General features: G+C 47.6%; 1 protein-coding gene across 3 annotated transcripts in view; it reads right to left on the bottom strand.

Moving 5' to 3' along the window:
• The window catches only part of SH3KBP1 (SH3 domain containing kinase binding protein 1), a 1,044,962-nt gene that overhangs the window by 200,732 nt on the left and 817,299 nt on the right, over positions 1–26,931 (bottom strand). The window lies entirely within an intron of this gene.

The following is a 26,931-nucleotide window of genomic DNA, read 5'->3' as shown; positions in this document are numbered from 1 at the left end:
GTCATGAAACACATTGTGGAATAGTCAAAACTAAACAGAGGGTAAAAAGATGGTATTGGTGGCCAGGAATAGATATTGAGGCCGAATGGGTTGTGAGGGAGTGTGTTGTTTGTGCAAATTCTGATAAAACTTTAAATACCTTAAGGCCTAATATGTGTGAACCAATTGTTCAAAATAAACCTTGGCATACTATTGCCATCAACATCATGGGTCCCATTGGTAATCCTGGGAAGTACATTATTGCCATGATTGATGTTTTCTCCAGGTGGCCAGTGGTGAAGGTTGTGGATAAAGTGGATTCGTGGGAGGTTCTAACATTTATGGACACTACTTTTGTTGAGGAAGGTTTACCAGTACAAATCATTAGTGATAATGGGGTGCAATTTACGTCTGGTTTGACGAAGAAGTATTTTGAAAAAGTTGGTATTAAACATAGAACTACATCTTTATATAATCCTAGTGGAAATGGTATGATTGAGAGATTTAATAGAGTTATGAAGTGTGCGATTCAAATTGCGTGTAAGAATGGAAGTGATTGGATGGTCCAGGTTAATAAAACATTATGGTCTTATAGAACTTGTTATCATGAAGCACTTGGGTTATCCCCTTTTGAGCTAATGAGGGGTAGGGTACCAAGGACAAAATGCAATCCGGAATGGTTATTGGAGGCTTCTGAATGCAAGGTACCATTTGAAGAAGTTAGAGATCAAATTGTGAAAAAACATAGGGAATATAAGCAAACTTTTGACAGGAGTAGGGGTTCAAAGAAGGATGTAGAAGTTTGTGTAGGTAGTTGGGTTAAAGTGAAGAAACCATGGAAAGTGAAGAAGGGTGAGAATCAGTTTTCGGAACCTATTCAAGTGAGCAAAGTTCTGCGCAATGCGGTTCTTTTGAGTGATGGAAAGGTATGGAACCTTAAAAGAATTGCGGTATTTAAAGGACAGCCTATTATTATGCGGAACGTAGATGATTTTTTAGAAGATATTAGAATGGAAGAGAATATGGTGAGTGACAATCTCATGGGTGGCAGGGTTGAGGACGTTGTGTCTAAAAAGAATTCCTAGTGTATTGTGGAAGATTTGCAGGATGAGGAGGTTCCGGCATGTGTGACTAGTGATGCTGGAGGAAGTGAAGTGGGAGGAAGTAAAGTAGGACAAAATGTTAGATCAATGGAAAAGCAATTAGCCTTTGGAAATGCGGATAACAAAGAAGGTTCAAGTTTATTGGGTAAAAGGATTTCTTGTAAACCCAAATGGTTAAATGATTATATTTTGTGATTTATTCTTAATCTGTATGTATTTTTATTATTTACTCTTTTGTATTTTTGTTTAGGGGGAAGATGTGTTGTGTTTTTATGTATGTTATTATTTGAAATGTACTAAGTTGTTATTTGAAATGTGTTGTTGTATTGTGCGAGGTTGTCGCATGTCTGCATCACGTGTCTCCGTTCGGATTCGAGAATGGACTTTCGGTAGTTGGGGGGAGATCGGAGATCGCGGTTGAAGAGGAGACACGGAGACACGCAGCGCAGTGGACTCGGCAAGCCTTATTATTTATTAATACTTATTAAAATATATTATACTAGATATAAGGACTCCGACGTTACACCAGGTTTTCAGTCTGGTGGCAACAAGTTATCTAAACCAATGAAAGTCATTAAAATCTTCAAAAATGCCATCAGAACGGACGATCACCGTGTATGGAATCTTAACCGTGTGGTTCCATATAGAGGAAAGGAGATGCGTGATGCAGAAGATGCAGAAGAGAATGACAACTCAAGTTTGGGAAAAGACAACGGCTCCACTGATGACTTCTTAAGGAGATCTAATCGAAAAACGCGATGATCTGTTTATGTAAAGGACTACATGTAACTTGTTTTTTTATTTACTTTGTACCATCATTTGTCATCATCCTTATGTATATAATTTGTGTAGTATATAAAGGTGGGGGTGGTATTCTGATCCTCTGCATTCCAGGGTGATGTCAACCCTGACGTGGCTGTGGAATGCTGAGGACGGGGAGTGGAGAGCAGCAAGAGCGGTAGTTGGTGGCTCTGTGTTATGGCTGAGCTTTATTATATTGTTACTTAGCAGCAATAAACAAGTATCCCGTGTTTCCTGTGCCTCGGACTCACTTTCCTTCAAGTGGGTAGTCACAGTATGAATATTTTAGGCTTTATTATTATCTGTCCCCAGATTAGTTTCTGAAAATTAGTACAATTTCACAGGAAAAAAGCTGTTTTCCCTGGCATATTGCCCAGCGGCATAGCTATCATTGCTACAGTGGATGAGTAGATTTCCATAGATACCATTCCTGAAAGATCATGGTGATGTTACCAGCACAGAAAACGAGATTGCTTCAGGTCGCCTTTTCACTGCAGTGTGGCCGAGTACGGAGGACATACCCATCATGAGCATTATCACGGCTGTACATGGCTCAATGTGGTTTCTCACAGAAGAATGGGTACAGTGGGTAGGCCACAAACAAGCTGGCAGTTGGGACAACACTTCACCTTCTCCATCCAATAAAAACTGTGCACAATAGATCCTTGACTGACAGTTTACTAGTGAATTAAGTACTTGTAAATTTGTATAAGGATAATTCTTACTTATTACTATAACATATTACACTTGAAATGATTTACAAGACTTTAATTCCCCTTATAAACTCTGAACATCAGTGGTTCCCAACCTGTGGTCCGGGGACCCCTGGGGGTCCGCGAAGCTTCCTAGGGGTCCTCGACTGCTTAGAAAATTAATATTAACAGATTAGGTCCCCAGCTTTCAGTAATGTCTCGGTGGGGGATCCCTGGATTCCAATAATGATTCAGTGGGGCTTCCTGGGTTACAGTAATCATAAAGTGGGGGTCCACAAAAGTCAAAAGGTTGGGAACCACTGCTGTAGAGTATCTAAGTGGCAGCAATAACACACAAAAACAGGTACAGGGGTCTTCTATGTGACTTTTAGAGTTGTGAAAGAGGGTTGGGGAGAATCAGCACCTAAAACTGAAAAACACTTACGTATAGGCTTCAATAATTCATGCAGTTATGAACGATTTGTCACTACAAGCTGAAGGCCTTCCACATATGTCAAAATGTATAATCATACCCACCTCTCTGGCATCTGCGAAAATAATGCTAGCTCATCAAAGCTGTCAAGGAGTGATTAAGCCCAAGGAAAGAGTATGAAAGAACGAATGGTTCCCTGAGGATGAAGTGGTAAGGAGTGTTCTTTCTCAGACTGCAGACTTCAGGTAGCAACCCAAACTGATTCAATCATAGGTTCAGGACTGCAGACCACGTCAGAAGCTGACTGCTGATTTCTGCAAGATTTCTCAGAAACAATACTTAAAAGTTGAGGGAGGTGAATGGTTTTGGTGATCAGAAGTACGAGTTTTTTAAGTTACAGTGGCTAATATTGCTATATAAACGGTGTAGAACCAGGCAACATGCAAGCTGCAAAAGAGTTTCAAGCATACTTGCTGCACAAAGGCATTCATCATTTCTGGACAACTTCCTGATGGCTGTCAACCAATGGAGAGGGAGGCTGCTTCAAGTGAAATTTTAAGAAAGTACTGACAGGAGCAGAACAACAGAATAACAGTAATGACAGGTTCAGAATCGGATCTTTCTGGGAGTACTGAGCCACTCCTCAAGCTTTAGGTGGGTCTTTTGGAGCTGCACTAATCTCTGGATGACGGCCGCTGCGCGACAGTGGTAGCGACCCTTGACCCAAGGGTAGGTCGCTCCCTCTGCCGCTGCAGCTCCTCCAGCTCCTCCAGGTTCCTGAGACCCACCTCACAGTAAGTACCCCCCACCTCCCTGCCCCTCGCCCTGCCCCACGCTACTCACCCTCTCTCCTGCTCCTGCTTCTTTTCTTCTTCTCTGTTCTTCCTCCTCGCTCCTCCTCTGTAATCTTCTTCTGTACTCTTCTTTTCCCCGTCTGCTCTCTTCTTCTGGGTGCTTCTCTGCCTCTCCTGTTCGCCTCTCTTCTTATTCATCTTCTTCTGTGGTGTTCTGCCTGTCTTCTGCCTTCTGTCCCCCCCCCTCGCGCTTTCCCGCTGCGACCTCCTGCACGCCCCGGCCCCCCAGCTCCCATTCGACCCCAGCTGACCACTCCCCCCCCCTACCTCATATGGCGGCCGCTGCGCGACAGTGGTAGCGACCCTTGACCCAAGGGTAGGTCGCTCCCCCTGCCGCTGCAGCTCCTCCAGGTTCCTGAGACCCACCTCACAGTAAGTACCCACCACCTCGCTGCCCCTCGCCCTGCCCCGCACTACTCACCCTCTCTCCTGCTCCTGCTTCTTTTCTTCTTCTCTGTTCTTCCTCCTCGCTCCTCCTCTGTAATCTTCTTCTGTACTCTTCTTTTCCCCGTCTGCTCTCTTCTTCTGGGTGCTTCTCTGCCTCTCCTGTTCGCCTCTCTTCTTATTCATCTTCTTCTGTGGTGTTCTGCCTGTCTTCTGCCTTCTGTCCCCCCCCTCGCGCTTTCCCGCCGCGACGTCCTGCACGCCCCGGCCCCCCAGCTCCCATTCGACCCCAGCTGACCCCTCCCCCCCCTCCTACCTCATATGGCGGCCGCTGTGCGACAGTGGTAGCGACCCTTGACCCAAGGGTAGGTCGCTCCCCCTGCCGCTGCAGCTCCTCCAGGTTCCTGAGACCCACCTCACAGTAAGTACCCACCACCTCGCTGCCCCTCGCCCTGCCCCGCACTACTCACCCTCTCTCCTGCTCCTGCTTCTTTTCTTCTTCTCTGTTCTTCCTCCTCGCTCCTCCTCTGTAATCTTCTTCTGTACTCTTCTTTTCCCCGTCTGCTCTCTTCTTCTGGGTGCTTCTCTGCCTCTCCTGTTCGCCTCTCTTCTTCTTCATCTTCTTCTGTGGTCTTCTGCCTGTCTTCTGCCTTCTGTTCTTCGTATCTTCATCTGTGATCTTCTGGACTCCTGTTCTTCTGTTCTTCCGGTCTTCTGTTCTCCTGTTCTTCTGTTCTTCCGGTCTTCTGTTCTTCTGTTCTTCCGGTCTTCTGTCTTCTGTCTTCTATCTTCTGTCTTCGGCTCCTCTGCCTCCTCCGTCTTCTTCTCCCCGCGCCTGCCCTCCTGCTCCTGCCTCATCCCCCTCCCTCACTCGCCTCCCCCTCTCTATCACCCCTACCTACCCCGTTCGCTATCTACCTCCCTCACTCCTCCTATCTACCTATCTCTCTATCTCTCTATCTCACTATCTAACTCCCTCACTCTCCACCTCCTCCTATCTACCTATCTCTCTATCTATTTCTCTATCCCTCCCCCCTTCCCGCCACCCCCTCTATTACCTATCTTCCTATCCTCTCACTCTACCTCTCACCCTCACCCACCTCTACAACCCCCCCTCCCCTATCTTCACAACCCTACTCCTATCTCTCTCCCTAATCTCCTAAACCTCCTAACACTCACCCCCTCCACCCTTATACCCCCCTCCCCCAGCTCTTCTCACTCTACCTGCCCCCCCCCCTCCCTCGCGCTTTCCCGCCGCGACCTCCTGCACGCCCCGGCCCCCCAGCTCCCATTCGACCCCAGCTGACCCCTCCCCCCCTCCTACCTCATATGGCGGCCGCTGCGCGACAGTGGTAGTGACCCTTGACCCAAGGGTAGGTCGCTCCCCCTGCAGCTCCTCCAGCTCCTCCAGGTTCCTGAGTTCCTGAGACCCACCTCACAGTAAGTACCCCCCACCTCCTTGCCCCTCGCCCTGCCCCGCGCTACTCACCCTCTCTCCTGCTTCTTTTCTTCTTTTCTTCTTCTCTGTTCTTCCTCCTCGCTCCTCCTCTGTAATCTTCTTCTGTACTCTTCTTTTCCCCGTCTGCTCTCTTCTTCTGGGTGCTTCTCTACCTCTCCTGTTCGCCTCTCTTCTTATTCATCTTCTTCTGTGGTGTTCTGCCTGTCTTCTGCCTTCTGTTCTTCGTATCTTCATCTGTGATCTTCTGGACTCCTGTTCTTCTGTTCTTCCGGTCTTCTGTTCTCCTGTTCTTCTGTTCTTCAGGTCTTCTGTTCTTCTGTTCTTCTGTTCTCCTGTTCTTCCGGTCTTCTGTCTTCTGTCTTCTATCTTCTGTCTTCGGCTCCTCTGCCTCCTCCGTCTTCTTCTCCCCACGCCTGCCCTCCTGCTCCTGCTTCATCCCCCTCCCTCACTCGCCTCCCCCTCTCTATCACCCCTACCTATCCCGTTCGCTATCTACCTCCCTCACTCCTCCTATCTACCTATCTCTCTATCTCTCTATCTCACTATCTAACTCCCTCACTCTCCACCTCCTCCTATCTACCTATCTCTCTATCTACCTATCTCTCTATCTATCTATTTCTCTATCTATTTCTCTATCTCTCCCCCCCTTCCCGCCACCCCCTCTATTACCTATCTTCCTATCCTCTCACTCTACCTCTCACCCTCACCCACCTCTACAACCCCCCCTCCCCTATCTTCACAACCCTACTCCTATCTCTCTCCCTAATCTCCTAAACCTCCTAACACTCACCCCCCTCCACCCTTAAACCCCCCTCCCCCAGCTCTTCTCACTCTACCTGTCCCCCCCCCCTCGCGCTTTCCCGCCGCGACCTCCTGCACGCCCCGGCCCCCCAGCTCCCATTCGACCCCAGCTGACCCCCCCCCCCCCTCCTACCTCATATGGCGGCCGCTGCGCGAAAGTGGTAGCGACCCTTGACCCAAGGGTAGGTCGCTCCCCCTGCCGCTGCAGCTCCTCCAGGTTCCTGAGACCCACCTCACAGTAAGTACCCACCACCTCCCTGCCCCTCGCCCTGCCCCGCACTACTCACCCTCTCTCCTGCTCCTGCTTCTTTTCTTCTTCTCTGTTCTTCCTCCTCGCTCCTCCTCTGTAATCTTCTTCTGTACTCTTCTTTTCCCCGTCTGCTCTCTTCTTCTGGGTGCTTCTCTGCCTTTCCTGTTCGCCTCTCTTCTTCTTCATCTTCTTCTGTGGTCTTCTGCCTGTCTTCTGCCTTCTGTTCTTCGTATCTTCATCTGTGATCTTCTGGACTCCTGTTCTTCTGTTCTTCTGTTCTTCTGTTCTTCCGGTCTTCTGTTCTCCTGTTCTTCTGTTCTTCCGGTCTTCTGTTCTCCTGTTCTTCTGTTCTTCCGGTCTTCTGTTCTTCTGTTCTTCCGGTCTTCTGTTCTTCTGTCTTCTATCTTCTGTCTTCGGCTCCTCTGCCTCCTCCGTCTTCTTCCCCCCCACGCCTGCCCTCCTGCTCCTGCCTCATCCCCCTCTCTATCACCCCTACCTACCCCGTTCGCTATCTACCTCCCTCACTCCTCCTATCTACCTATCTCTCTATCTCACTATCAAACTCCCTCACTCTCCACCTCCTCCTATCTACCTATCTCTCTATCGACATATCTCTCTATCTATCTATCTATTTCTCTATCTATTTCTCTATCTCTCCCCCCCTCCCGCCACCCCCTCTATTACCTATCTTCCTATCCTCTCACTCTACCTCTCACCCTCACCCACCTCTACAACCCCCCCTCCCCTATCTTCACAACCCTACTCCTATCTCTCTCCCTAATCTCCTAAACCTCCTAACACTCACCCCCTCCACCCTTAAACCCCCCTCCACCAGCTCTTCTCACTCTACCTGTCCCCCCCCTCCCTCGCGCTTTCCCGCCGCGACCTCCTGCACGCCCCGGCCCCCCAGCTCCCATTTGACCCCAGCTGACCCCTCCCCCCCTCCTACCTCATATGGCGCCCGCTGCGCGACTGCGCAGCGGGCGCGCCGCTGGCATGCCAGCGGCAAGCCCGTCTGCACCCGTCCGCGCCCGTCCGCGCCTGGCCCGCGCCCAACGCCACGACCCCTGGTCCGCAGCTCTCCCAAGCCCCGTTGATCCGCTACGACCCCACCACCCTCCACGCCCTCAACACAGGGCGCTCCAACACCTGCTTCCAAGCTCATCCCAAACGCACCCATGGACCCTTTGCCTGCAACTCCTGCAAACGCATCTTCCACCACGCAACTACCACGACCACAAGCCCACGCGCCATCTACCACCTCAAGTGCATCCTGGTCAACGCTCGTTCCGTCCACAAGCACGCCGTTGAACTCTGGGACCTCCTGGACTCCACAGCACCGGACGTCGCCTTCATCACGGAGACCTGGATGAACGCCTCCTCTGCTCCAGACATCGCCACCGCCATCCCCGAAGGATACAAGATCTCCAGAAAAGACCGCACCAACCAAGTAGGAGGAGGTATCGGCATCGTCTTCAAAGACTCCATCAGCGTCACCACCTCCACCGAAGACACCCCTCTCGCCGCTGAACACCTGCATTTTCAGATTTGCACCGACCCCAGGACCACCCTCAGAGGATCCCTTGTCTACCGTCCTCCCGGACCGCGCGCCCCTTTCAGCGACGCCATCGCCGACTTCATCTCCCCGCACGCCCTCGCCTCGCCGGACTACATCCTCCTAGGCGACCTCAACTTCCATCTTGAACAAAACAACGACCCCAACACCACCAACCTGCTCAACAACCTCGGCCTCAAGCAACTGGTGAACACCGACACCCACATCCGGACACACGCTTGACCCCATCTTCTCCGCCAGCAAACACGTCTTCTTCAGCCACACCTCCGCTCTACACTGGACCGACCACAGCTGTGTACATTTCACATTCCGACGCGAGACCCGCCACCTCCGCACTCAACCCATCCCTCGTCGACAGTGGAACAAAATTCCCGAAGAGCAACTCTTCTCCGCACTCGCCGCCAACCAACCCACCCTCACCACCGACCCCAACGACGCAGCCCTCAGCCTCACGAACTGGATCTCCAACTGCGCAGACAACCTTGCTCCCCTCAAACGCACGCATCGACAGGCCAACACCAAAAAACCTCTCTGGTTCTCTGACACCCTCAAAGAATCGAAGAAAACTTGTCACGCCCTCGAGAAGGCCTGGCGCAAGGACCACACCGCTGACAACATGACCGCCCTCAAGAACGCTACCCGCGAACACCACCACCTGATCCGCGCATGCCAAAAGGAACTTTTTTACCGACAGACTGGACAAAAACAGCCACAACAGCAGAGAACTTTTTAGCATCGTCAAGGAGTTCTCCAACCCCAACGCCAACGCCAACGCCGTCACGCCCTCACAAGATCTGTGCAACTCCCTCGCCATCTTCTTCCATCGCAAGATCAGCGACCTTCACGACAGCTTCGGACACCAGACCCAACCAAGCATCACCGAACCCACACCTCCGACCATCACCCTAAACGACTGGACCCACATCAACACCGAAGAAACCAAAACCACCATGAACTCGATCCACTCCGGCGCTCCATCGGACCCCTGCCCTCACTTCATCTTCAATAAAGCCGACTACATCATCGCCTCGCACCTCCAGGCCGTCATCAACTCCTCTTTTTCTTCTGCTACCTTCCCCGAATGCTGGAAACACGCCGAAGTCAACGCACTACTAAAGAAACCTACGGCTGACCCGAGCGACCTGAAAAACTTCCGCCCCATCTCGCTCCTCCCCTTCCCCGCCAGGGTAATAGAGAAGGCCGTCAACAAACAGCTGACCACCTTCCTGGAAGACAACAACCTGCTCGACCCTTCACAAACCGGATTCCGAACCAACCACAGCACTGAAACCGCCCTCATCTCAGTCACAGACGACATCAGAACCCTGATGGACAACGGTGAAACAGTCGCCCTCATCCTCCTCGACCTCTCGGCTGCCTTCGACACTGTCTGTCACCGCACCCTAATCACCCGCCTCCGCTCCACCGGGATCCAAGGCCAGGCCCTGGACTGGATCGCCTCCTTCCTCTCAAACCGATCCCAAAGAGTCTACCTCCCTCCGTTTCGCTCAGACCCCACCGAGATCATCTGCGGCGTACCTCAAGGCTCATCACTCAGCCCGACACTCTTCAATGTCTACATGAGCCCCCTCGCCGACATCGTACGCAAGCACGACATCATCATCACCTCCTTCGCCGACGACACCCAACTTATACTCTCCCTCACCAAGGACCCCGCCAGCGCCAAGACCAACCTACAAGAGGGAATGAAGGACGTCGCAGATTGGATGAGGCTCAGCCGCCTAAAGCTGAACTTTGACAAAATGGAAGTCCTCATCCTCGGCAACACCCCGTTCGCTTGGGACGACTCCTGGTGGCCCTCGGCACCGCACCGACCCCCGCAACCTCGGCTTCATCTTGGACCCTCTTCTCACCATGACCAAGCACGTCAACGCTGTGTCCTCCGCCTGCTTCCTCACCCTCCGCATGCTCCGCAAGCTGCTTTTCTGCGATAGCATTTCTAATTTCAAAACTGCAATTTATCCTGTGAATGAGCATTGCTCTTATCTCACGAGAGCCAACTTCCCACCTGCCCCTCCTGTTCTTTACATTGAATCACTGCTACTTCATTAGGTATTCCTAGTTTAATCTGCACTTTCTGGCATTCAATTTACTGCAACAGTGCATAGGAAAGCTCATTTGCCGCTATGAGCATCAGCTCCTTAATTGTGTGACGCAAAGCAAAATTGCAGTCAAGAGCATCAACTCCCAGCAGCACTGAACTCGATGCACCTCGAGTAGGTCAAGTGCTTCAATGGAAAAATGCATTCTCCGTCTTTTACTAATATCCATGCCTATAATCAGCAAAAAAGTATTATGGCATACTTGTTAAATTTATGAAGACTAAACGTACATTTTCAGCTGACGGGTTTTACAATATAGAGAAAATAATTCAATAATGTGTAGAATTAACGAGTAGACTTTAATAAAGAAATAAATGTGTTTCAATGCAGAAACTATAGTAGGCAACCATATCTACTAGTACTAGGCCAGAATAGTTGAAGTTACATTATCTGACAAGCTGCCATGATTAACAATGCCAAACTAGCACAAAATATTTATTTACTGGCCTTTCCATGGACATGTTTTTCATAATGAATAATAGTTGAATCAATGTTTCCATTTGATTCTGCAAATGTTTCTACTTACACAAAACACTGTTAACTAATGAACAGAGATTTGCTATTTAGTAAGGCAATAAAGAAGTTCACACATGAAGATGCAGCATTTCTAAAGGGAATGATTTATGAGAAAGTGTAAGAGAAAGAACTTTGTATTTGATAAGAGACTGCTTCATTAGATACTGCAGCTTATGTCCATTGTAGTCCTTGTGAGAAGAAGAGTGATCCTGTTGGTGGGGAGCATCGAAAGATGGTTGGCCGGCTGAAGAAAGAAGAAACAACAAACTGCAACACTGAAAATATTTGTTGTCTGTAACAGTGTGTTCCTAGAGTAGGTTAATTCATTCCATTCACTTAAAGTATTCCACGTTGCTTTGTGACTCTAATGAGTTTCTTGAACCTCTCTTTATGAGAAGTTCTTCTTTGATTGATTATTGAATAACTGAACTGATTTTTAATGCTGAAGCTTTATGCTTTTGATCTCTCTCTCTAACAAAGAACTTTTCATGGGTTCTAAATGAAACCTGTTCATTCCTTCATTCCCATTCCTAGGATAGGGATTCTTTCCTTTATGGAACGTGCTTAATTCATTTATCATGAATTATTGATTACTTCCTTTGATTTTTGACAAAACTAATGACTAATGTTGTTGACTTTACATGATGATTCTAATAAAGATGAAATACTAAAGATTTGATGAATAAAACCCTTTAACTCGTACCAAACTATCATTACAGACTGAAAACGGACTAGAGATTGTTAAGACAGTTTAATGTGATGTACAGCTCCTCATTCATCACAGTGAATATCAAAGATCAATTGACCTGCAAAGAATAGCGGGGATTTCACCTGATGAATTAGTGCCTTTTCTCGCAAAACGATAACATAACTGAGATCCCTGCTCCTTGATTGAGTTATAGTTACCTTAGGGCACGAGTTATAGTTACTTGAGATAACTAACTATAACTGGTGAATTTCTATGGTTTTGTACATTTAAAATATCAGTCTAACTATAATATCCCTCTAGCCTTTCGTTTTTTTTAAGTGAATTTCTATGGTTTTTAAATTCTATTTCCTAACTATAACGTCCCTGTAACCTTTTTTTTTCAGTGAATTTCTATGTTTTTTTTAATGTATAGTCATTTTCATTACTTTACGTTTGTCCAACTACTGCCTCGCAGGGCCGTTGGCTGTTCGCGGTGACTGTTGGCCACAGGGCCTGGCTGCACCGCCTATATGCACCCAACCTTGCTCCATGCACATCCTTCGCCTATGCGCGGCTGAGGATGCCCGCAAGGCCTGGCCTGCAGCCAGTCCCTGTGGACAATACCCCTAACCAGTCTACCCTACTCTGCACACAGCCCTTTGGCCCTGTGTGGCGGAAATTGACCACAGCCTGTCTCTCTGGGTGTGAGAATAGGTGTAAGAGGGTGTATCTGGGGGTGGGAGTGACTGTGAGGGTTTCTGGGTGTAACAGTGGGTACATCAGTGTCTTAGTAGGTGCGTGAGTGTCTGCACAGGTCTGTGAGTGGGTGCATGAGGGTGTCAGTGGGTCTGTGTGTGGGTGTGAGAGAGTCGGAGTAGGTCTCTGAGTGAGTCTGTGAATGGGTGTGTGAGGGTCTGAGTGGGGCTGTGAGTGGGTACACGAGGGTCTGAGTGGGACTGTGAGTGGGTGTGTGAGTGTCTGAGCGGGTCTGTGAGTGGGTGCATATGGGTCTGAGTGAGTGTGTGAGTGGGAGAAAGAGAATGAAAGAGCGTGAGAAGCCAAGAGATAGAAATAGAGTTTTTTATGCTTTGATGTATGATATACATAGAATGATTTATTTCTGCACAAACTGAAAATAAAAATGTATTTCTAAATTTAAAATAGTAAGATCACCTTTCAGTATGAGCCTTAAACATTTGCAGTTGAAAAGAAATTAAAGGAGGGAAATGACTATAGCTGGAGTCGAATTCTGAATACTAACGGTGTAGATATGTCACTTTCACCGTAACGCTACAATTCTTTTTTTTTTTAAACTATTTTATTTGCCCTTAAGGGGCTTTCTGGGACCGTGGGGGGAGCCTCAAGGCCTCTAACGCGGTACCACCCCATTAAAAATATATAAATAATTGATGGCCCTTTATGGGCTATCTGAGACCATGGGTGGAGCCTCAAGGCCTCCCTGTGGTCCCATTGCTCCAGCAAGCAAAGACCTGGTTGCTGGGGCAATGTTTTCATCTGTCTTCCCTGCACACATCTTTGTGTGCAGGAAAGACAGATGAAAACTCTGCTTTCTGACAATAGGACCTGTTTGATAGGAAGAAAGCGGAGTGTTTGCTGTGACTTGGCTGCAGCTGTCAAAGCTGCAGCCAGCCACAGCAAACAGCTATGTACTGGGGTTGGACACCCCAGGACAGAGCAGGAGCCAGCTCTGGGGGGTGGCGGTACCCAGGGACATCAGTGGCTCCTGGTTGGGGGCCTCCCTCCAAAGTGGTCAAAGCTCCGGGGAGATGGTGGTCCCCAGGGCCTGAAACAGACCCCTTTCATTCTTTTTATTATAGCCCCAGGGAGGTGGTGCTTCCTGGGACTGTGCATAACATTTCTATATAGCCCCTGGGAGGTGGTGGTCCCTGGGGCAGCAGGGGGGGCTTGGCCCCTGCATATTAGTTATAAGTCCTTGGGAGGTGGTGGACCCCGGGGCAGTGGGAAGGGGCAGGGCGGCCACCCCCACATTAAAATTTTAATGCCTCTGGGACCTGGTCCACTCGGGGGCTTCTCAATAATGAAGCACAGGAGCCCGTGCATCATCCTTTAAAAAAAAAAAACTTTGCCACAGATATGCAAACCCCTCGTGATTCTGCAGCAAAAAAAATAAAAACTGCTTTTCAGCCCTGGGGGAGTCACTCTGGGACCCCAGCACCAGAACTAAGGGGTCAGGGTGAGTCTACCCTGGCCCTTTTCTTTATATTTAACCTTTTTTGTGGGACTTGGATGAAGCCGAGTCCCAACATGGCTGACAACACTTCCTTGTTGAAGTGTTGTCAGCCAATCAGATCTCAGCACAAGATCGGTAGGGGTTGCGAATCCTTTGCGTCCCTATATATAAAATGTTTAATTTCCTTTAATTTCTCTAACACTACTGAACAGATTTACACCAAATAACAAAAAAGTCTCTTTCCGGACAATGAGATACCTTTCTGCCAAATTTGGTGTAATTCCATCCAGTAGTTTCAGTGCTATCACCCTTCAAAATCTCCATGGAAAAATGAATGGGAAAAATGTGTTTTGGGACCACCCTTTTTTTTTCGCCCCCCGCTTGACGGCTCACCCCAAAACTTTCCAGACACCAACTGAAGAGATTTTTGTTGTTTTTTGGAACATTTCGTGAAGATTCAGCAAATGGGGTCAAAATTATTAGCAAAACAATAAACACTTTTTCGATAGAAACTAGTTCCTAGCTATAACTACCTAGTGGCGACTGCCACTAGGTAATAGAAATATATATATATATATATATATATATATATATATATATATATATATATGAATATATATATATATATACACACACACACACACACAGATACACATATATATATATATATATATATATACACACACACACACACATATGTTTATAGGCATGTATATTTGTCTATATATTAATACTTCTGTATTTCTGTCCTTGATATTTTGACATAGAAGCAAATCGGTTCACAGACAAACTATATTATTTGTTTCCCAGAAACTAAATGAACAACACACGTGTGGGTTGCTTTTGGCAAGGATGACAAATTTCTTGAACGTTACATTTTTGGACAGAATGCAATATTAATTGAGGAGAAAACATTCAAGTAAAGTATGTGGGTGATAATAATAGTGCACACTTGAACATTACATAAACAGGTTTTCTAAGCGTAAGCACCAGTATTTATCAATCTACCCCATACTATAGTATAAAAGAAACATCCCGGTGATCACCTCTACCGGCTGAAACTAATCAAAGGAGTTTTACCACATAGTAAGGGTGATCCGTCTGGGGTACTAACAGGTCTGCAATGGTGTGCCTCATCTAAAAATCATAAACTTGCCACTGCTACCTGGCTTTGAACAGGCTGCTGGGGCTATGGCTGATGCCCCATACTTCGATATCCTTATTTTTCAGGACAAGGCTGTAAGGAGTCAAGGGAGGGTCTTCCCATTGTGCATGAGGATAAAAGCCCTGTGCTCCGTTACATGCTCACAGCTTCCTCAGAGACAGGATTACTCAATCCACCATCTACTTGTCAGTGTGGGCCCAGTTGTTCGCCTCTTCATTTCACCCTTCCATGTCTATTTTTGCACACCATTTATCCATATGTTTACAAATTTAATTGCTCACACCAACGTTTCCACTTCATCCGTCTCTTGGTTGACACACTCTTTGGACCCTATTTCAGAGACACTTTTTATTTCCCAAAGGGCCTCAGACTATGTACACCTACAAGTCAGAGCTCTGTGAGAAACAGAGGAAACTATTGATGTTTGAATCCACGCAGCACAGGGGCCACTGTATTGGACATTTTGTCCCTAAACAGTACATACTGTGTCAGGTGGTGTTTCTTTGTAGCCCTTTGCTGCTCACTCTCTCACCTTCATCGCTCTGTAGAAATGGGGCACTCGTACTCCACAAATCACACGAGGGTGAGGAACCCTGAGTTAAAATCTCCCTAGCACTTATATTCTTGATCCTTTGCAAAATATGTTAATAAGGTCATTACAACCCTGGCGGACGGCGGTAATTTGGGGAAAGGTACTGCCAACAGGCTGGCGGTACCTTTTCTCAAATTATGACACTGACGGTTTGGCTCAAGCCAAACCTCCAATGTACCACTCCGTCTTCCAGGGTGGTAACAGCTGCCAGGCTGAAGACTTCGGTCTCCAGCCAGGTGGGCGTCACAATCCCAGCCTTGGGATTATGACCCTGCCTACCGCCATGGTTTTTGTGGCAAGCTTACCGCCACGACAACCATGGCGGTAGACACTATCAGTGCCAGGGAATTCCTCCCCTGGCACTGATAGGGATCTCCCACGCCTCCTCCTAAGAGTCCTCCCCCATCCTCCCCATCCTGAACCCCCGACATCAATACATCCACACATCCACCCACGCATACCCACATCCACCCACGCTTGCACACATACATACCCACACAGAGCAACACACACTAACAACACACGTTGTCGCACACACGCATTCACAACACACAACATGCACGAACACTCACATTCAGTCATTCATGCACGCATTCCACGCGACTCACACCCGCATGCACGCACACAAAAACAGACACACACCCCACACACACACACACAACACACCCACACACGCACACAACACCCCCCTCTTCTGACTTACCTGCTTGCAGGGGGTCCTTCGACAGGAGACGGGATGCAGTGCTGTGGCCAGCAGCAGCATCCGCCAGCAAATCACCGCCAGGCCGTATCATGGAAAATGATACGGTAGGCGGTGTCTTGTTGGCGCCACCTTACCGCCGTCCATCGCCATGACCGTCGACGGAATTCCGCCAGCCTTCTGGTGGAATTCTGCCTATGGTCAATATGCAGTTGAAGGCTGGTAGCCACAGAGATGGTATGTTGGCGGCCGTCGCTGTGGTGGTAGGCAACATTTGCCGCCAATGTCATAATAAGGGCCTTTGTCATGTTAATCAGGAACCATGACAGAAACTCCTGTTTGTCAGAAGTCTCAAGACCATCCACAAATCTGTAACAACACTGACACACAAACAGAAGTAATAGTTATTTATTTATAAATTCAACACATTTTATGTGGTGCAAGACATGTCCTGTGCCGCCACAGCAGAGTACTTTATGCTTATTAGCACACACAAAATTTATTGTTTTAAAAAATATGTTTATATTGGGGGTATTGACATTCCTTTGATTAATAAAGGAATGAAAAAGAAAGCAGAATCAACAAAAACATTTATATGGTGTTCAAGGGTGTTAACCTCTGGCGATGTAGGAGATATTTCCATTGTGCAGCATGCCATGAGAAGACATGATGCCTTTGTTTCGCCATCCTGGTCTCGGGAACCTCAAGGTCTAGGTGGCTCAAGCTGGTACCGTTTCTGGTGCAAACCAGAAATATATGTTTCTTATTTTTGGCAAGGCAATCTCTGTAGTGGGGTTATTTTAGCACTTTGCTTGGGCACACTTATTTTAGCTTCGGGCCTGCGGCCTGTGCCCTTTTATCTAGTTCACTTAATTTATTTATTTTTATTATTTCATCATGGCTTCACTTTAGCGGGAATGTTTTATTATTTTTTATCAGCTGCTTTTCCACAGGGATTAGCTCTTTTGCACAACATTTTCATCTTGTGCACTGCTTAAGGCTATATATGATAATCTACCAAGTATTGCCTGTCCCACTAAAATGGTCTGCTCGCTATCTGTGCCTTACCGATGTATCATTATCTGTCCAAAGGATGGACTCCAGTATGTCATTTCTACTCTATTTCTCGGTGTCAATATACTGGCCTGGTTTGAGGAGACAAGACGGCTGTTATAATACAGTTGGCTATGCATTTGCACTTTATCATCTCTATGAAGGAGCAATGGCACTTTATTTTGTGATCTGCTGCTATTACTATAAGTCACTTCATCTGTGAGTGTTGATTAGGAAACTGGCACAAAGGCAATCTAGGATCTTTCTCTACATCATTTTCGGCCCTTTCAATTTGTATGCAGCTGAGATCAACTGTTCTAATCTGTGCATTGGGGTCTACTTTGTGTACATTTACGTTTGCTGCTGTACTTGAGTGTCTATTTCTAGGTGTTGATAATATGCTGGTTTGGTTTGAGGGGACGGATGCTATAACACAGTCGGCTATGCACTCGCACTTTACTATCTCTAAGACGGCACAATGGCACTTTATTTTGTGACCTGTTGTTATTAGAATAAGTCATTGTACCTATGAGTGCTGACTAGGAAACTGGCACAAATCCTTCTCTGCATTATTTTAGCCCTTTCCATTTGTGTGCAGCTGAGATCAACTGTTCTAAATTGTGATCTGTTTTTTATATACTTATATCTGCTGCTCTATTTGAGTGCCAATACATCTTGTATGGCAGATTTATTTATGATACGGCTCAATAAAAATATATTTTTTTAAAGTATTGCCTGTCCAAGAGTGCGAAGTCCACCTTACACAGTAAAGACGCATTATCACATCAGGCCAGTTCTCAGAAGAACAACACGTTTTGTTATAAAAACACCATACTGGCAAAATAAGGTTAGAGGGGACATACCAGCCTTCCATCTTACGCTGTACCATGTCGTCGTAGCTCTGTTGAACTTGGCCTCATCGCACCAGCCACTTGGGAGGACCGCCAGCAGATCACAGGCAACCCCCTTCTTAATATTCAAGTATGGGGCAGGGGCTTTCTTTCAAAGATTAGTAAGGGCAGGGAAGGGCTATCACTGCTATGCTCTCATATATAAGCTAGAAGTGTGGGTAGAGATTTGGATTCACTAGTGTGACAGGATGCTGGGACTTCTTATCTGCTTCATGCTCTTGGTCACAATATTGATAGTATTGTGTTTCATTTTCCTAATAATCGCAGCTCATGTCTTATTACCATAGAATGCACTTGCTTCAATAAAATATATTTCTCTGTCTGCCTTGCATGTATGAGACTGTGTGGAATTGGGATAAAGGAGTAAGATCTGTCCTACCCCGACGTCCCTGAGGAGTCAGTGTGTCATGCATCAGGCTGCCACAAATCACCTTTACTTTCTAGGTTTGGGTGAGGTGGTACTAGCTAGTCGAGAAGGTTAGGCTGACAACTGCCAGACGGTGTGAGATTGACTCAGTCCCCCACACGCAGTGGTGCTACCGCCCAAAACCAGCAGTCTTACCTCCATAGTGAGAGTCCTACAACATCCCGTTTCTGGGTGGCAGTGGTTTTAAATGTGATGTTCTGTATCTTGAACCTGATTCAAGACAGTGATTTCCTTGATTACAAGGGACATATTGTCATATTTCTGTTGACCTGTTGGACAGAGATATGTAACAGATTTTAGTGTTGTCTCAGGAAACAGCATTACCTGTGCAGTAAGGGAATGATTGATCTCGTAGCGGAGACGGGTCTGATGTCATGTAGACTTGATTTCCTTCTGAATGTTTTCTTTATATGAGAGGCTTTGGTTGATGTTGAAACTCAGAGCCTGGGCAAAAGAGGCAAGTCTGGGCAAAAAGCTACCGAACAGCATTAAGCTGACCCAGTCCATAGTCTATGGTTCAAGCTAAAATTGATTTTGTTCAGGACTGAATGGCGTACAGACCGAGCTTTAGGCCTGGAAGTGAGTATCAGATAAAATGTTAAGGCGTAGTTGAATGTAAGACAATCTCCTGATCAGTCAGTAGGAACAGTGAAAAACACTGAACCCATTTTCAATTGAATGTGAGAACAATATGAAATACAGCATTTGGACCTATTATTGACCATTCCTCCAGAAGGAAAAAAAGCAGTTAAGGATGAGCTAAAGAATTAAGAACTCATTTACCTTCCTGGCATACACACATAAAATAAATGAATGAACTGAAATGCGTAGATTAACAGATATGTTGGATAACCATCATGCCAAGTAGGACACATGGGTGCTGACTACCCCTACAGGAAGGTGACTCTATAGACGCCTGTTATTGACATAGAGGTATAGTGAGTCGAAATCCACACCCAGGAATGCTCATTGTTTATCTTTAGATGATCAAGGCAGAAGCTCAGAATTCACCATAATCTCAAAAAAACTAAAGATGTCAAAATGCCAGAGAATTTTAGGGAATAACTATTCAACTATTTTTGAGTTATGAGTAAGGACAACCCCTTTATAAGTCTATGGAGAATGCAACACTTGTATAGGATCCAATTTTGGAATGTCACATCCACTTTTATTTTTTTCTTAATTTTTATGTTATGCATAGGACTTGCTAAGTATGAACCTAGCCTCAGGGAAATGGGTAAAATATTTCCAATGGTTTACAAAGAAAACCAAAGTGTACAAGCTATAAGACATACTCTTCTGTTATTCAACATAATACATTTGTGAAAGGTCACAAGATGTACATAACGTTTCGAATATTCTGCGACTAATGTTCATAGAAGGTTTAGTGCCAGAGTGTGGGCTAGCCACAGGTCATAAATTAGTGTCAACTCGGTGTAATCATCAATGAGCAACACAAATTATCAAAAAGCAGTATTTCTACATCCTCTACACACAGGGTTAGCTGTACGGACATTCTTGTCTCATCAATTGTTCAAAAGGTATAATAAGAAGTACAGAGGGGAAGACAATGAGCTTGGTGTCAGCCCCATCAACCATAGGCTTTCATATGCTTTTCTGGGTTTGCATTGTCCCAGTTGTGTTCCCATTCAGTTTTGGGGAAGGATTAAAATGTAGCTCTTCTTGTAGAGAGTGGACATGACATATCTTGTATTTACTTTGCTCACTAAATGACATTTTAATCATAGATTTGTAGATTTGTTTGTTTAGAAACACATTGAGACTAATGTTTTAGCCTCTCATAAGGACAGACACAATGCTATTCACTAATCGCCTTTAGGGGTTAATTTGTTTTGCTTTCCTTCATGTAGCATGTTGTTGGATTCATGGCAGTTTTGTTCACATAGTTCAAATATGCTTGCGCACAGACTTCCTTAAATATATACCCAAAAATATTATGCTTTTTGATCAACCTAGCTAGTACTTAATAATTTGCAGCATAAACCTCTTTAACTTCAACTTCTGATTCTTTTTCATTGTATTCTTCTTTGTACATCCTAGCTCTGCCAATTCCCAGCTTCCGTATTGTTGCAGCTCAACACGTTGTTTCATTATTATATTCCATTTCTTTCTAATTGAGGGCACCACAAATGCACACACTGAACCAACCCCTACCAACGACTTTCCCTTACAAAAATCCAGATCCAGTTCTTAAAGAAATGTTTGTTAGATCCTTTCTTCCACTCCACCAAACTTATCAGACTCAATAGGAATAATAAACAAAAAAACCACCAGATTCTGGATTTCTAGTGGAACTGCTAGCCTAGTACCGCACACATAAAATACACTTAACCCACCAGAATCCTAAAAAATTGAACTGATAGAGAACAGTTTTGTAATGAACAGAATGAGCTGTGCTGTGGGTAGTTTTCATCGAAAGGAATGGAGGAAACGCTTCTTTCAATGGCAGAACTAGACCCCAGTAAATTTTACATGACACTATGGGCCCCGTGAATGCAATCCGGTCTTTTCGTGGGAGCTCTCGGGCCGGATGGAGACGGCCAGGGCAGGGATAGGGCGGGGGTGGGAGGGTCTTGATGGTAGGTATATAAGGGGGTGGGGGTTGGGGATCGGCATCTACGGCGCTAGCAGGTCACGCTGTGCGGAAGTTAGGCCGATCCTCATAGAGGTAGGAAAGGGAATTTATTTCATTTGTGAACCCTAACAATTAATATCATGGCCGCAGGCCACGATATTGAAGCACTTTGGGCTGCGCTTCGCATGCTTGGCGAAGCCGGCCGAGGGAACCTGCTCAGGCCTGGTGTCTTGGACCAGGCCTGGGCAGGCATGACACGCGCGCCTCGTGCTCTGTCCCAGGAGGTAGCGGCGGCGACCGCTGCATGCATTTCCCCCGCAGGGAAAATAAAGCCGGGGACAGTGTTAAGAAGCCTAAAAAGGGGCGATGACGCCGCGCCTCCACCCCCCCTCCTGTTTTCACTGATGGGGAACTACAGGGGGAGTCTAGAGGAGGCAGGGAACCAGAAGGGGAGGACCTGGGGGAAAGCAGCCCCCTGGGGGACAACACAGGCCCACTGGCACAGGGCCTGGAGCAGGGTGAACATGCTGTGCGGGCAGAACAGGACAAGGATGACCTTCGGTGGCTGGAGAAGCCCTTAGATCTCACGCTGGCTGGGGCCACAGCCAGGGACAACAGTAGCTAAGGGGAGGGGGCAGGAGGGTAACAAAGGGAAGGGGAAAAGGGTTGGTGCCGGAGTGGGGGGGCCTTAGGGGGCATTGCCTGATAAGGGTAGAGTAGCTGCCCAGGGGAGGCGGCGCAGTTGGATGAGAGCAGCAGGGCAAAGGAGGTGTTTGAGGCACGACACCCCCTCACTACTCACTGGGCATCAGCCGACATAGAGGCTAGGATTCAAGAGCACAGAAAATTGGTGGCAGAGACAGAACTCAGGTGGGCCAAGCTATGTAAGGAGAGGGAGGAGGCAGAGGGGAAGTTCAGGAAGGCAAAGAGGAAATCAGTGGGGGTTAGTGGGGGCCAGGATGAAGGGCGAGGGGTGAAGAAGGTTAGTTGGGTGTGGATTCTACATGAGGAGCATGGGGTAGTGCAGGAAGCTGGTGTGGCTGGTGGGTTAGGCAGCGTGACAGCAGCTCCTGGCGCACACGGCCAAGAGCAGCGCGGAAAGACAATGCCAGCGTCAGAGGCTAGCAGAAAGGTGGTGAATCCAACGGGGCGCAATACGGCCTCAGGGCGTTGATCGGAAGAACTAGAGGGGTCTTCGGCGGCCTTCTCTACACCGTGGGAACGCATGAAGCACATGCCTGCTTCACACCATAAGGGTTTCAGGGTGGCTGAGGAATACAAGATGGTGGATGCAGCTGGCGTTGATGACGGAATGGGTGTGGATGAAGAGGAAATGATTGATCTGGATTATGAGGAGGACCTTGATGAGTGGAAGAGGGGGAGATTCATGAAAAGGAGGTGAGTGGGGGGCAAGGGAAGGGGCAGGGGCACAGGAGCGGCGCAACACCCTCTTCTGTTAATGTTTTACAGGCTTCAATGTCTACCGCTAATGGGTACGAGGTCGCTCGCAAGGATGGAGGCAGGCGCAGACCAAGGCTGGACATCGCAACGGCTGGTCGTGGGGTGCAAGGTAAAGGAGAATGGTGGGCACCATGGGGTGAACGGAGGGGCAAGGCCAGTGCGGCACAATACAAATCTATTGGTGTGGGCGAGGATTCAATACACTCACAGCCTGATACCAGTGCGGTAGATGCAGGTGCTAAGGACAAAGGGGGAGCCGAGGCGCTGTTGGCGCAAAGCGAAGAAGGAGAGGTAGTGGCAAGCGGGGAGAAGGCAGATGAGGACTAGGGAGGGGCTGGACATAAGAGGCTCCCGTACATAGGACTCGTTATGCTGTTGGGGTCACACGTGGCAGACAAGACAAAAGCAATGATTCGGAAACATGAACATGTGGATGTTTTCAAACTTTTGCACAGGGATATTCAGACGAAAGAAGGTTCTAAGGAGGAAGAGTGGGAACTGCCGCAGAGGCCTCGTGTTCCAATAACTATGGACAACTGGATCTCTGCCTTTTTGATTTATGCTAGTATATACTGCGAGAAATATCTTGACAGGGCCATTGCCATGTTTAAGTGCATGGATATTATCCGGAAAGCACTACTACACTTTGGGGGGTTTGCTTGGCTAAATTACGATGAGGAGTTCAGAGCCAGAGTTAGCATATACCCTGAGAAGCCCTGGGGGGACGTGGACTCGGAATTATGGATGCAATGGATGACATCTTCGCACTCTCCGGCTTCCACACACACAGCATTGGTCTCCCAGTAGTATATAAGCCGTTTCAGCATCATCCCGCTCAGGGAGGGGCGGGTATGCCTCAGCGGGCACAGGAGCATGTTGGAATGGCCTGAGGGGGCATCAGTGAATGATTACATCGTGCCGGAAGATACAAGGGTGGTATACGCCACAGTGGATGATGCTATTCGACTCATCCGGGGGTATGGGAAAGGTGCAGAGTTGGCCAAGTGTGATATCAAGGCAGCTTTTCGGCTGCTCCCCATTCACCGGATGATTTTTCTTTGCTAGGGATGCAGTTGGGAGGTGCTATATATGTGGACAGAGTCCTTCCTAGGGGCTGCACGATGATCTCCTGTGCATTGTTTGAGGCTTTTAGTACTTTCCTGCAGTGGATTTTTGTTCAAGTGAGTGGACACCGGACGGTGTCACACTAATTAGATGTTTTTTTATTCATAGGAACAGCGCAGTCAGACTCTTGTGGCAGGGCACTGCAGCAATTTGAGCAGTTGGCACTTTGGGGTACTGTTAGCCCCAGGAAAACCTGAGGGCCCGAAATGTGTTTTGACTTTATTGGGCATTGAACTAGTCACGAGGGAGTTCATAGCGCGCCTACCGGCAGTAAAAATAGATGAGATGCTGTTGCTCTTGAGGGGGATCAGAATGAAGCAAAAAATTGGAATGCACATGGCTCAACAGCTATTTGGTCTTCTGAATTTTGCATGTAGAGTAGGGGGGCAGGACTTTCTGCAGGCGCATGGGTTTGGCAATGCCAGGTGCATCCCTCCCACATCACAGGATTAGGTTGACCACAGGTCTGGGAGAAGACATTAAAGCACGGGACATGTTTTTGACACAGTTCAACAGGGTCTCTATGTCTTTCCGGGAGGAGGACACTGTTTGGCAGGTGCAGATTTTTTCAGACGCAGCAGGTGCAGCTTCTTTTGGACTGTTTTGGTGCGTGGAGACATGGCCTGCACATTGGTTGAGTCAAGGGAGGAGTATTGTCTTCTTGGAATTCTTTCCTCTGCTGGTGGCTTTGTTGGTCTGGGGAGATGAGTTGGCGAACAGGTCAGTGATGTTTCACGTGGACAACTTGACGGTGGTTGCGTTGGTGACTAGACAGAGAGCTAAAGATCTTAGGGTGCTGCGGTTGCTCAGGAGGTTTATGTTGCATTGCTTAACTCTGAATATCATTTTTAAGGCTGCGCATATTCCTGGGGCAAACAATTCCACTGCAGATTCCCGGTCTTGTTCGCAGTGGTAGCGTTTCCGGCAGTTGGCACCCGGCGCGAAGGACAGCGGTCCTGGCAGACATTTGGGAGTGGGGTGCGTGATGGTCATGAGACTGGTGGAGAGGTCGCTTGCAGAATCAACCCTCAGGAATTACCGCCTGGCATGGTTGGAATTTCAGGATTTTTAAGCTTACAGGGGGTCGTTTTGGACACAGGAACAAAGAATGTTAGAATCTAGGGTGCTGCGTTTTGTTGTGTTTTTGATTCCGAAGGGTTTATCGTCAGCCACGATTGGGGGCAAGTTGGCAGGTGTGTCTTTTTACGGGAAGTTGTTTTTTGGATGGGACCCGGCGAGGAATGATATTCTGGGAAAAAAAGTTGAAAGGTTGGGGGAGAATCCGCACAGGGTCAGCTTTTGCTCGTGAAGCCATTACATTTAAGCTACTATTGCAGATCTTGCACGTGCTGCCAGTTTGTTGTTTCAATGCCAATGAGGTGGCCCTCTTTCGTTTATGTATGATGTGGATGTTTTTTGGGGCTTTTCATGAGTCTGAGTTGTTGGGGTGGGGAAAGCTGAGGGCTTAAAAGTAAGTGAGGTGCAGCGTCAGGGTGAGAGGCTAGGGATTTGGTTGCGTCGATCAAAGACAGATCAGTTGGGTAAGGGCAAGTGGATATGGTTGGAGAAAGGGGGCGTGGCGGAAGCATGCCCTGTATGAGAATGGGACTCTTTTAGGGTGGACAGGGTGAGACTGAGGGAAAGTGTGTTTATTCATGAGAATGGCACAAAGGTCACAGCTTTCCAGCTGTTGTCTGTGCTGAGAATGGTTTTGAGGCACCTGGATAGACAGGCAGGTAATTTTGGTACTTACTCCTTTAGGACTGGTGCAGCGACTGAAGCGGCCAGGTTGGGGTGGGATTGGGATAGAATCAAGCGTATTGGACGATGGCAAACAAAATGCTGTGAGCGATATGTACAGGCTAAATGGGCTATGGGGAGCAGGTACGGGCAAGTTTTGTGAGTAGGGAGCGCTTGGAAAGGGTGTGGTGTCGCACACAGCGGGGTGGGGGGGGTCTTGTGGTTTTCATTTTGACTCTTGTTTCATTTTTAGGTTGCGTGAGTGGCCCAGAGAATCAGAAAGCGATCACGTGGGTGGCCGGGCACTCTTTTATTCATTGGGCAGCAAAATTTGCAGAGCGGCAGGTCTATGGACGATCTTTGGGACTCCCGAGTAGCAGACACGAGGTGCTGTGGTACGGAACGAGCGGCATGAGGTGGGACAATTTGATTCCTTTTATTACATCACTGTTGCCGACGTGGGGATGTCCGGATGTATTGGTGTTACACCTGGGAGAGAATGACCTGGTCCATCTCTCTGGGCTCACCCTACTGCAACACATGCAATGTGACGTGGTACTGATGAAACGCAATATGCATGGGAGTTGCCTGGTATGGACAGAACTTGTGCCACTTAGGAAATGGCGTGGAGCGCAAAAACATGGGGCTATCGAAAGTGCTCAGAGGAAGCTCAATAAGGCTATGCGGGTTTTCGGCTGGGCTCAGGATATCAAGGTTCTGACACACAAGGGGATAAAAGAGGAGGAGCAGGTGCTTTTCAAGGATGACGGTGTGCCCCTCTCAGAAATGGGGAACGTGCATTATATGCTGGAATTGCGTTTCTTGCCAACTAACTTATGGGGAGAAAGATTTTGGCGGTGTGAAACGGATGGCAAGGCATGAGGTGTTGCAGTGGGTTCGCTGGTGGGACAGCAAATCGCCAATTGGGTTTGTGCTGGGTGGCAGTAGATGGGGGAGGGTGGAGAGTCAGATGCGGGTTTGTCCACCCTTCCAGGGGGAACAAGAAGCAGGTGAAGGATGACAAACTGGGGGAGGCCCGAGTCAGGCAGGGGATACGAACAAAAGGGGGATGTGTAGGAATGAAAGTGGAAATTGAGTGAGCGAAGGATAAGTGGTGGATTGAAGTGAGGATGTAAGAAGGGAAGTTACAAGGTTAAAACTAAAGCTGACATTTAAGCTATGGTTACTTTGATGTGTTATTACGATAAGCAAGCCTGTCCTAATAAATGACCTTTTACACTAAGACAACGGTGTCGGAGTCTATGTCCCGAAGAGTAAATTCACATAGTT

The sequence above is a fragment of the Pleurodeles waltl genome, chromosome 8 (genome assembly GCF_031143425.1).
Source record: "Pleurodeles waltl isolate 20211129_DDA chromosome 8, aPleWal1.hap1.20221129, whole genome shotgun sequence".
In the NCBI taxonomy this organism is placed as follows: Eukaryota; Metazoa; Chordata; class Amphibia; order Caudata; family Salamandridae; genus Pleurodeles; species Pleurodeles waltl.
Note: the sequence above shows the minus strand (reverse complement) of the source record. Positions and strands in the feature narration are given on the sequence as shown.